The following is a 10,979-nucleotide window of genomic DNA, read 5'->3' on the forward strand; positions in this document are numbered from 1 at the left end:
GAGAAGTCATTAGCCTAGGGGTTCCAACCTACACTGTGAATGTTTAAAATATGTATTCAATATAGACAAGAAAAATACAATAAGTTGTGTGTTATTAGTTTAAGCAGACTGTTTGTCCATTGTTGTGAATTAGATCAAGATCAGATCAAATTTTATGACACATTTATGCAAAAATCCAGGTCATTATAAAGGGTTCACATAATTTTTCTTGCCATTGTATATAGAATTCTACATTTTGTTCTGGTTTCTTTCTATCGGGAAGGGCCTGTAAGCATTAGCTACCTTCCTGAGCGGAGCTTGTTCTGATTGGTAAGCTTTGCATCTCTTCAGCTGCTGATGACACTTATAAATAATGGAAATGTTATCCTGCTAGCTAGTTTTTACAACACTGTTATTGTACATAATGATAGGGAACTGTACAACTACTAACGTAGCTAAAGTAAGTTAATAGTAATCTAACTTTATGTCTTACTATCTAATTGTGTGCCTTGAATTATGCAAGTATTTGCTGTGGATTGCAGTGATTAGAAACAACCCAGGGACCATAGTCCATCTCAACTATTCCTGTGACCCATTTGTACTGCAAGGTAGCTAGTTAGCTAAGTAAAGATGACTAAAACTACCCATTTCATATACCCACTTGATCTACTGTTACCTGTGTGTTTTCTCTATTGCATCCCTCTGCCTCCCCGTTCTACTCCCCACTTCCTGTTTACTCCGTTCTAGTTCTACAGAATCTACAGAGGGGTTCTGCAGCGCCAGACAGCAGGTACCTCCAGGGCTCCTTTCCCAACATCCAAAGTCCTCCCCCCTGATCTACCCAACATCACACAACCAAACTTCATCAAGATGCGTCATACTCCTAAATTTCATCTACCGCCATAACATTCTGGTTAAGTATTTTCTCAGTAAATCTTCCCTAAACGTATTTCAGCTGTAGGTGTGTGTGGTGTGTGTTAACGTGTGAAACGATTTTAAAATGTTTTTATATGTTACTGTTATGAATGTGAGATGTCACAGGGATTTATTTTTATTATACAATGATTTTTGAACTGCCATTTTCATGTAGTATCTATGATTTACCTTTATTGTCCCTTATGCTTGAGACTCTCATTGTCTTCAGATATCAAGTAGGCTGTTCATCACAACCCACTGTAATCTTCATGTAGTATTTATGATTTACCTTTACTGTCCCTCATGCTGAAGACTCTCATTGTCTCATCCGACAGTTCCCACATCACACAAATCATTTCACTTCTTGCAGTTTTAGAGCCCAAAGCCCCAGACCTGAACACAACTGCAGTCCAAAGTACTAGTAACACTACCACACGCCCTTAAGGAGATCACAAATATCATGGACACATTTTTTTATTTTTTATTTAACCTTTATTTAACTGGGCAAGTCAGTTAAGAACACATTCTTATTTACAATGACGGCTTAACGGGGAACAGCAGGTTAACTGCCTTGTTCAAGATTTTTACCTTGTCAGCTCGGGGATTCAATCCAGCAACCTTTCGGTTACTGGCCCAACGCTCTAACCACTAGGCTACCTACCGCCCCACGTTAGTACTAGTGGATATATGGAGGCAACAAAAAAAACAGACCTAGTGAGATATACATGGAGGAGACTTAATCAAGCTAGCCATCTTGAATAATTGATTGTGTTATTCTCTCTGGCACCAAAAGTTTAAAAAAGTATTGGTAGGAGACAGAATGCGATCGGACCACCATCTAATTAGCCTCCACATAATTCTTACAGAATTTCCATGTGGACGGGGTAATGGAAATGTAATCAAGGCCTACTGGATGACAATTTGTTCTTAACTAAGACAAAATCATTTATAACTGAATTTTTCACCCACAATATACAGGTACAGCAGATCCCCTTACTGTATGGTACCCTTCCAAATGTGTCTTCAGAGGCCATGCAATGCAATGTTCATCTTTAAAACAAAGCAGTTTCGGTCAAAAGAGTTTAGACTGCCTTCCAAGTGGTGCAGCGGTCTAAGGCACTGCTTTGCAGTGCTTGAGGCATCACTACAGAGCCGGCTTCAATCCCAGGCTGTATCATAGCCGGCCACGACCGAGAGACCCATGAGGCGACGCACAATTGGTCCAGCATCGTCCAGGTTAGGGGAGGGTTTGGCCAGATGGAATTTCCTTGTCCTATCGTGCTCTAGTGACTCCTTGTGGCGTTCCGGGTCCTTGTGGCTGACTTCGGTCGCCAGCTGGATGGTGTTTCCTCCGACACATTGGTACGGCTGGCTTCCGGGTTAAGCGAGGAGTGTGTCAACAAGCAATATGGCTTGACAGGGTTGTGTTTCGGAGGACACATGGCTCTCATCCTTCGCCTCTCCCGAGTCCATAGGGGAGTTGCAGCGTTGGGACAAGACTGTATCTACCAATTGGATATCATGAAATTGGGGAGAAAAAGTGGTAAAAGAAAATATATATAAAACAATATATAAAAGTTTAGACTAACAAAGGAAATAGAGGAACTAACTGCACAGGTAGCTGGCAATACAAACAGTACTATAGAGGTTAGAGGAAAAACAAAAAGAACTTGAGGAACTTATTCATGAACGATCAAGTGTAATTTATTACAAAAATAAAGAGAACTGGATGGAAAATGGGGACAAATGCACAACATCGAAATGCTACCAAAAAGAAGTTACAGAAACCCATTACGAATGACAGAGTCATCCATGATCCACCAAATTAGATTTTGAAAAAGGAAGCAAAATATTTTAAGCATATGTTTTCTTTCTATTCTCCTCCATCTCCACTGAATGATGTTAACTGTAAGGATTTCCCCCCCTAATAATAATGTAAAATTAACAAATGTACAGAAAGACCTGTGTGAAGGCCAACTTACAGAGGAGGAACTTGAGGCAATTAAATACTTTTGGTCTGGGAAAAACCCCAGGTCTTGATGGCATGCCAGTAGAGATATATCAAACCTTTTTTATGTACTTAAAGATACACTATTAGCATGTTCTAACTACTCCTATATAAATAGTCAACTACTCAACAAGGAGGTCTGATTTCACTATTACTGAAACAGGAGAGATAATATACAATAATTACTTGAAACAATAGAACAAAATGAAACATCAAATAAACCAGGCCTGATCTTTATAGCAGATTTTGAAAAGGCTTTTAATAAAGTATCACTAGAATTTATACATAATTGCCTGGACTATTTTAATTTAGATGAATCTCTTATACACTGGATTAAAGTTATGTATAGCAACCCCAGGTGTACAATAGTAAATAATAGTTACATCTCAGAAAGTATTGAACTGTCAAGAGCAGTAAAACAAGGCTGTCTGCTGTCTCCATATCTATTTCTTATGGTTATTGAAATGCTAGCTATAAAAATCAGATCCATCAAGAACATCTCAAGGGGTTAGAAATCCAGGGCTTTAAAACAAAAGTGTCGATGTATGCAATCTGGATCCCTGCCCGGTCTCATTGAAGATCACTTCTCTAGCCTCTCTGGACTACAATCAAATTATAATAAATACACCATATTACGTATTGGATCTATAAAAGATACAACTCTTACATTAACATGTAGTTTAGCAATACAATGGGCTGATGGCAAAGTATACATACTTGGTATTCATATTCCTAAAGATATAGATGAACTTACCACAACAAATTTTTATTGAAAATTTGCAAAAATAGACAAGATTCTGCAACATTGGAGAGGTAAATCACACTGATCAATTCTTTAGTCATATCAGAGTTTTACTTCTTTACTTATGGCATTGCCTACTCCAGATGATGATTTTTTTTAAATCATATGAACATAAAATATTTCACTTTATTTGGAACACTAAGCCAGACAAATTTAAAGTGCCTATTTATATAATGAATATAAGTTTTAGGCACTGAAATTATGAAATATTAAAGCATTAAACCTCTCACTAAAAGCTTCACTCATACATAAATTATACTTAAACCCGAACTTGTTCTCCAGTAGATTACTAAGAAAGGCTCAACCTGTGTTCATTTTGTTTTGTCTTTTTACAGATTACAACTTCTACTTTTTGGTTAATTGAAAAATAAACTTTGTTCAAAGTATCGCCCTTTCTGAAACAAGCCTTACAAAGCTGGTTACAATTTAAATTGTATCCTCCAGAAAAGATAGAACAAATATTACAACAAATATTATGGTTAAACTCAAATATACTAATTGCTAAAAAAAACTACATGATGGACATTTGAAAAAAAGTATTATATATATTAAGGATATTATGAGTAGTAATGGTGGATTTATGTCACACATGCAGCTATTGAAAATATATGGGAGTGTTTGCTCAGTCCAAACTTACAACCAACTGATTGCAGCATTACTGCAAAAATGGAGAGGCAAGTGGAAGGGGGACAAAGTAGAGAATGTGTTAGTCTGCTATATATTAAAGACCAAAACTGTCTGAAAAAGATTGGCATAAATAGAAAAATATACCAGTTTCATTTGAGGACAAAAAATGTTGACAGCTGTGCCATTCAGGTAGCAAAAATGTTTTACTGATGTACCAATTCCATGGCACACGGTATATAAACTGTACACAAAACAACACTTGATTCAACTGCAAGTTTTTCAGTTGAAATTATTATACAATATTCTTGCGTGTGGAACTCAAAAAGGGGTGGTCTTTGGAGACTGGTGGGATGGGCTGAGAGTAGCAGAGCACTGGGTTTATAAAGCTCATAATCGGTAATAGTTATTATTGAAAACACTAGGTAGGTTGTTTGTATATATTTTTTTTTAAATGTCTTTGTTATGTAACTGTAACAAAAAATGTACCGTGTATGTAAAATGTGTGTAAAATGTATAAGTAACAGAAAAAACTGTAAAAGCAAAAATGTAAGGGGATTCTATTGTGTATTGCTGACCATCCAATACACTGCTACAGCAGAACTAACCTTCAGTGTCTCTCTTTCTCTCTCTCCCTCCCTTCCCTCTGTAGTTAGTGAAGCACAGGGACAGGGTGTTTGTTGGTGGGGGACAAGGTGTTTGGTGGGGGACAAGGTGGGGGACTATGTTGGCATGCTGCTGGATGAAACCCTGTTTTACTCTAGCCTTGAACAAGGAAATAAGTTATCTTTCGAGCTGGGCAAGGGTGTGTGTGTCTCAAGTGTGTCTGTGTGTTAGTGTGGGCCAGGCAATCAAGGTGTTGGACCTGGGTGTAGTCACTGTGTGTGTCTGTGTGTGTGTGTGTGTGTGTGTGTGTGTGTGTGTGTGTGTGTGTGTGTGTGTGTGTGTGTGTGTGTGTGTGTGTGTGTGTGTGTGTGTGTGTGTGTGTGTGTGTGTGTGTGTGTGTGTGTGTGTGTGTGTGTGTGTGTGTGCGTCATGCAATCAAGTTGTGATACCTGGGAGTGGTTACTATGAAAGAAGTACAACCAGAGTACGACTACGGCAGTCCCCCCAAAGATACCCCCCAACCACGTCTTCCAGGTCTGTCTGTGAGGGATTGAGAGAGTTTGTTTTTTAGCTACACATTCAGTCAACATTGACATGTGTGACTTTGTGAGAGCGCTTAAATGAATATTTTGTTTGTGTGTGTTAGATGGAGCTGTTTGAGTTACAAGGGAGGATGGAGGAATCATCTGTCGCGTCATCACTAAGGGACTGGGATACGCCGAGCCTAATGAAGGAGCTGCCGTAAAAGGTACACACACACAAACGCACACAAAACCTATCATCATCATCATTAATAAGGATTTGCTTGCCGAGGCTGGGAATAAAGACTCCATCAGGTGCACTCTCTATGTTCCCAGGTAGAGTACCCAAAATGAACAAGACACTAACTGCAACTGCAGAAACCGACCACAAGATGGCAGGCTACCCCTTGTAAAAAAAGTACTACTAAATAACTCGATAACAAGATCTTAAAGGCCCAATGCAGTCAAAAACGTGATGGTCCTGTGTTATATATATATATATTTCTACACATTAGGGTTGGAATAATACTCAGAAAATGTGAAAATGATGACTGACAGTGGACTTTTAGTGTAAGAGCTGTTTGAAAAGGCTGCCTGAAAGTTCAGCCTGTTTTGGGTGGGAGGGAGTTTTGGCCTTCCATGGTGACATCACCATGTGATAAGTTATGTAATAGACCAATAAGAAAGAGAGTTCCAATCCTCTCTGCCAATAACAACACATTTTCAGTTTCCCCCTCCCCACTCAAAGCTAACATTTGGATTTGTTTCGCTATTTGATTTAGAATTGTAGAACTTCTTTAGGTATTATTATTTGATAAAATATAGAATTTGGCCTTCACTACTATAGCCCATAGAAACTCTTTGAATAACACATTCATAAATGCCAAAAAAGACAGTCAAAAAATGGATCACAAGGAATACGGTTTTGAAGTGTCTGTTCTATATCTAGGAGATAAGAAAACGTTCATATTTACCCTCCTATTTTGAGTTTTTCCCCACTAAAGGGCTTCATTACAGACAGAAATACTAAATTCTCTAAAATGACGTTAGCGTCTTATGGTAGAGAAATTCACATTCAATTCTCTGGCAACAACTCTGGTGGACATTCCTTTAGTCAGCATGCCAATTGCACGCTCTCTCAAGACTTGAGACATCTGTGACTTTGTGTTGTGTGACAAAACTGCACACTTTCGAGTGGCCTTTTATTGTCCCCAGCACAAGGTTCACCTGTGTAATGATCATGCTGTTTTTTTAATCAGCTTTTTGATATGCCACACCTGTCAGGTGGATGGATTATCTTGGCAAAGGCGAAATGCTCACTAACAGAGACGTAAACACATTTGTGCATACATTTGTTTTTGGGGGGAGGGGGTCTTTCATTTCAGTTCATGAAACGTGAGACCAACACTTTACATGTTGCATTTATATTTCTGTTCAGTATAGTTTGTAGCTCAAACAGTTTGGACACCACAGACAGAAGTTTTAGCGTTTAGTTTTAGCGCACTTTAGCGTTACTGACTGTGGGGTCGTAGAGCAAAATGGAAAACATCTTTGAACACCAACCATTTGGACGCCACAGGCATTTTTGTAAGAAGACCGTTTTTCATAATGTCTCATGGTCTGACAAACACAGCTGTAGCTCGGCCACAGAAGCGAATTAGATTTCATTTAAAGTTTTGGGCAGGTTGCATAGTGGCTGATTTCATAATCGCATTCCTCAGATGGGAGATTTTATGCCCTCTGCAACCCTAAACCTTTGTTTGTGTTGTATTATAACATGCAGCATGTTTGGTTTATTTTCAGGTGGGCTAAAGGAGTTGGTGGAGGCAGAGCTGCAAGCCAGGGATGAGAAAGGCCGTTATTCAACGTTTTTTTTGTGAGACTATTATAGACATAGACAAAGCTCAAAAGAGAGGAAAGTATCTGTATCAGAGGAGGCTATGTGTTGGCATGTCCCCCATCTAGTCCTGTATAGCTGACACTAAATGGTCCTAAAGGCCCCATTTACATTTGACATTTTAGTCATTTAGCAGACACTCTTATCCAGAGCGACTTACAGTTAGTGCTATCATCTTAAGATAGCTAGGTGGGACAACCACATCTCACAGCCCTGGGGGACACCAGTAGTGAGAGTCCGTGGTGCAGACACAAATCCTCTCAACGTCATCTGGTAGGAGCGGCCTGCCAGGTAGGATGCAAACCAAGAGTCTGCAGAGCCTGAGATACCCATCCCTGAAAGGGTGGAGAGGAGGATTTGATGGTTCACGGAGTCGAAGGCAGCGGATAGATCTAGGAGGATGAGAACAGAGAAGAGTCAGCTTTGGCAGTGCGGAAAGCCTCCGTAACAGAGAAGAACAGTCTCGATTGAGTGACCCGTCGTGAAGCCTGACTGGCTAGAGTCAAGACGATTGTTCTGAGAGAGATAACGAGAAAGTTGATCAGAGACAGCACGCTCAAGTGTTTTGGAAAGATAAAAAAGAAAGGATACAGGTCTATAGTTTTTGACGTCAGATGTTGTTTGGATGTCAGATGTTGGTCGAGTGTTGGTTTCTTGAGGAGGGGAGCAACTCGGGCCATTTTGAAGTCAGAGGGGACACAGCCAGTGGTCAGGGATGAGTTGATGAGGGAAGTGAGGGAAGTGAGGAGTGGGAGAAGGCCTCCAGAGATGGTCTGGAGGAGGGGATGGGGTCAAGCAGGCAGATTGTCAGGCGGCCAGACCTCACTAGTCGCAGGATGTCATCTGGAGAGAGTGGGGAGAAAGAGGTCAAGGCATAGGGTACTTCTATGTGAGTGAGACCAGTGGACTCAATAGGCTGAGTGAATGAGTAGCGGATGTCGTCAAGCTTTTTTCAAAGTGGACCGCAGAGAGGGAGGAGTGAGGGGCAGGGGTTGGGGGATTAAGGAAGGAGGAGAAGGTGGAAAAGAGTTTACTAGGGTTAGAGGCAGAAGCTTGAAATTCAGAGTGGTAGAAAGTGGCTTTAGAAGCTGATACCTGGGAAGAGAAGGTAGGTAGGAGGGAGTGAAAGAATGATAGGTCCTCTGGAAGTTTAGTTTTCCTCCATTTTTGCTCAGCTGCCTGCAGCCCTGTTCTGTAAACTCGCAACGAGTCACTTGGCCACGAAGCAGGAGGGGAGGGCCGACCTGGTCGGGAGAAAAGGGGACAGTGCGAGTCATAGGATGAGGAAAGGGAGGAGAGTAGGGTCGAAGTGGCAGAATCAGGAGACAGGAGGGAGAAGGATTTAGCAGAATGGAGATAGGATAGAAGAGGAGAGAGTAGAGGGAGAGAGAGAGAGTGAAGATTGTGATGGCGCTTGACCATCTGGGTAGAGGCTGAGTGGTTAGGGTTGGAGGATAGGGAGACTGAAAAGGAAACAAAGTATTGATCAGAGACCTGGAGGGGGGTTGCAGTGAGATTAGTAGGAGAACAGCCTCTAGTAAAGATGAGGTCAAACGTATTGCCTACCTTGTGAGTTGGAGGGGATTGGGAAAGGGTGAGGTCAAAAGAGGCAAGGAGGGGAAAGAGAGCGTTGGAAAGAAATGAATCGAAGGCAGACGTCGGGAGGTTGAAGTCGCCAAGTACAAAGACCGATGAATGTTGTTATAACTGTTGCTTCATTAGTTAAGACACCACACCTACAACTGAAAATCATTTAGGGAAGATTTAGTTAGAAAAGACTTAATTAACCAGAATGTTATGGTAGATGAGATTTAGGAGCATGATGCATCTTGATGGATGTCTGATGTTGGATAGATACAGGGGGACAAATCTGGATGTTGGGAAAGGAGCCCTGGAGGTACCTGCTGTCTGGCACTGCAGAACCCCTCTGTAGATTCTGTAGAGATGTAACAGAGTAAACAGGGAGAGGAAAACGCCCAGGTAACTGTACAAAAAGTGGGTTTATCTGTACATCAAGTGGGTATATACGAATTTATAAGAATTTGTTCTTAACTGACCTGCCTAGTTAAATTAAGGTTCAATAAAAATAAAAATAAATAAAACTACATCACACTGACCCTTCCTCAGTCAGAGGGAATTAGACAATCTCACAGAGATCAACCCACTTCTTAACTTTATAGCGAGACTCACAGAGAATGATGGTGAATCGTGTAAATTGGTTTCTGTAACAGAGAGAAGGAAAGGGTTATGTGTTAGACAACAGAAATAACAAGCGAAGGACTATGCAATCACATTATCACAATTCAAATTGTGGTAATGACACAAATAGCACACACCAGAGCTATGGAGGACAACGGCTCTAACCTTAAACTACTCTGTCTTGATAGTTGTGCAGCCCCGGCATTGTGAAGGACTGGTATATAGGTATGGCAACTGCTCGGCCTCCGACTGCAAGGCACTACAGAGGGTAGTGCGTACGGCCCAGTACATCACTGGGGCCAAGCTTCCTGTCATCCAGGACCTCTGTACCAGGCGGTGTCAGAGGAAAGCCCTAAAAATGGTCAAAGACTCCAGCCACCCTAGTCATAGACTGTTCTCTATGCTACCGCACAGCAAGCAGTACCAGAGATCAAAGTCTAGGTCCAAGAGGCTTCTAAACAGCTTCTACCCCCAAGCCATAAGACTACTGAACATCTAATCAAATGGCTACCCAGACTATTTGCATTGCCCCCCCCACCCCCACCCCACCCCCCCCCTGATTTACACTGCTGCTACTCTCTGTTATTATGTATGCATAGTCACTTTAATAACTCTACCTACATGTACATATTCCCTCATTTACCTCGAATAACTGCCCCCGCACATTGACTCTGTACCGGTACCCCCTGTATATAGCCTCGCGATTGTTATTTTACTGCTGCTCTTTAAATATTTGTTACTTTTATTTCTTATTTTTTTTGGTATTTTTCTTAAATTGTTTTCTCATTGTTGGTTAAGGGCTTGTAAGTAAGCATTTCACTGTAAGGTCTACACCTGTTGTATTCAGCGCATGTGACAAATAAACTGATTTGAATATCACATAACCCTAGAAAATGGATAGTTCAAGTCATCTTTACTTAGCTAACTAGCTACCTTTCAGTACAGATGTAGTTGAGATAGACTACGGTCCCTGGATTGTCATACTCATGGATGGCCAGGCAAATGTTTTGTTGCTTCTAATCACTACAATCCATAGCAAATACTTTGCATTGCAGTCCATAGCAAATGCATACTACTTTGTATTTCATATTTTTCATATTTCAAGGCAGCACACAATTAGATAGCTAACTGTAAAATATAGAGTAACTTATGGTTAACTACGGACCCTACTGAGTATTCCCAATCCCACTTTTACCTCGGCACATAGAATCGTTTTTTCTCTGGAAGCCTTATAGTAACTCATACATGTATACAGAGTATTGCATTGTGGCCAATGGAATGGGTGGAGTAGAAAGTGTTGCTGAGTATTTAGATCTAAGTTCCCCAAAGAAATAACAGACTACTGAGTATTTTCAACCTCACTTTTACCTCGGCACATAGAATAGTATTTTCTATACAGCCCAATGTTATGGGCCCAATGTTATACTA

At 40.7% G+C, this 10,979-nt stretch overlaps 1 long non-coding RNA gene across 1 annotated transcript; it reads left to right on the forward strand.

Moving 5' to 3' along the window:
• On the forward strand, positions 1-9,032 carry LOC123744715 (uncharacterized). The gene is made up of 2 exons (XR_006771123.1): positions 1-5,682; positions 7,259-9,032. It is a non-coding gene; the product is annotated as an uncharacterized lncRNA (long non-coding RNA).
• Positions 9,033-10,979: the final 1,947 nt, after the last annotated feature.

This window comes from Salmo salar, chromosome ssa09 (assembly GCF_905237065.1).
Source record: "Salmo salar chromosome ssa09, Ssal_v3.1, whole genome shotgun sequence".
Classification (NCBI taxonomy): domain Eukaryota; kingdom Metazoa; phylum Chordata; class Actinopteri; order Salmoniformes; family Salmonidae; genus Salmo; species Salmo salar.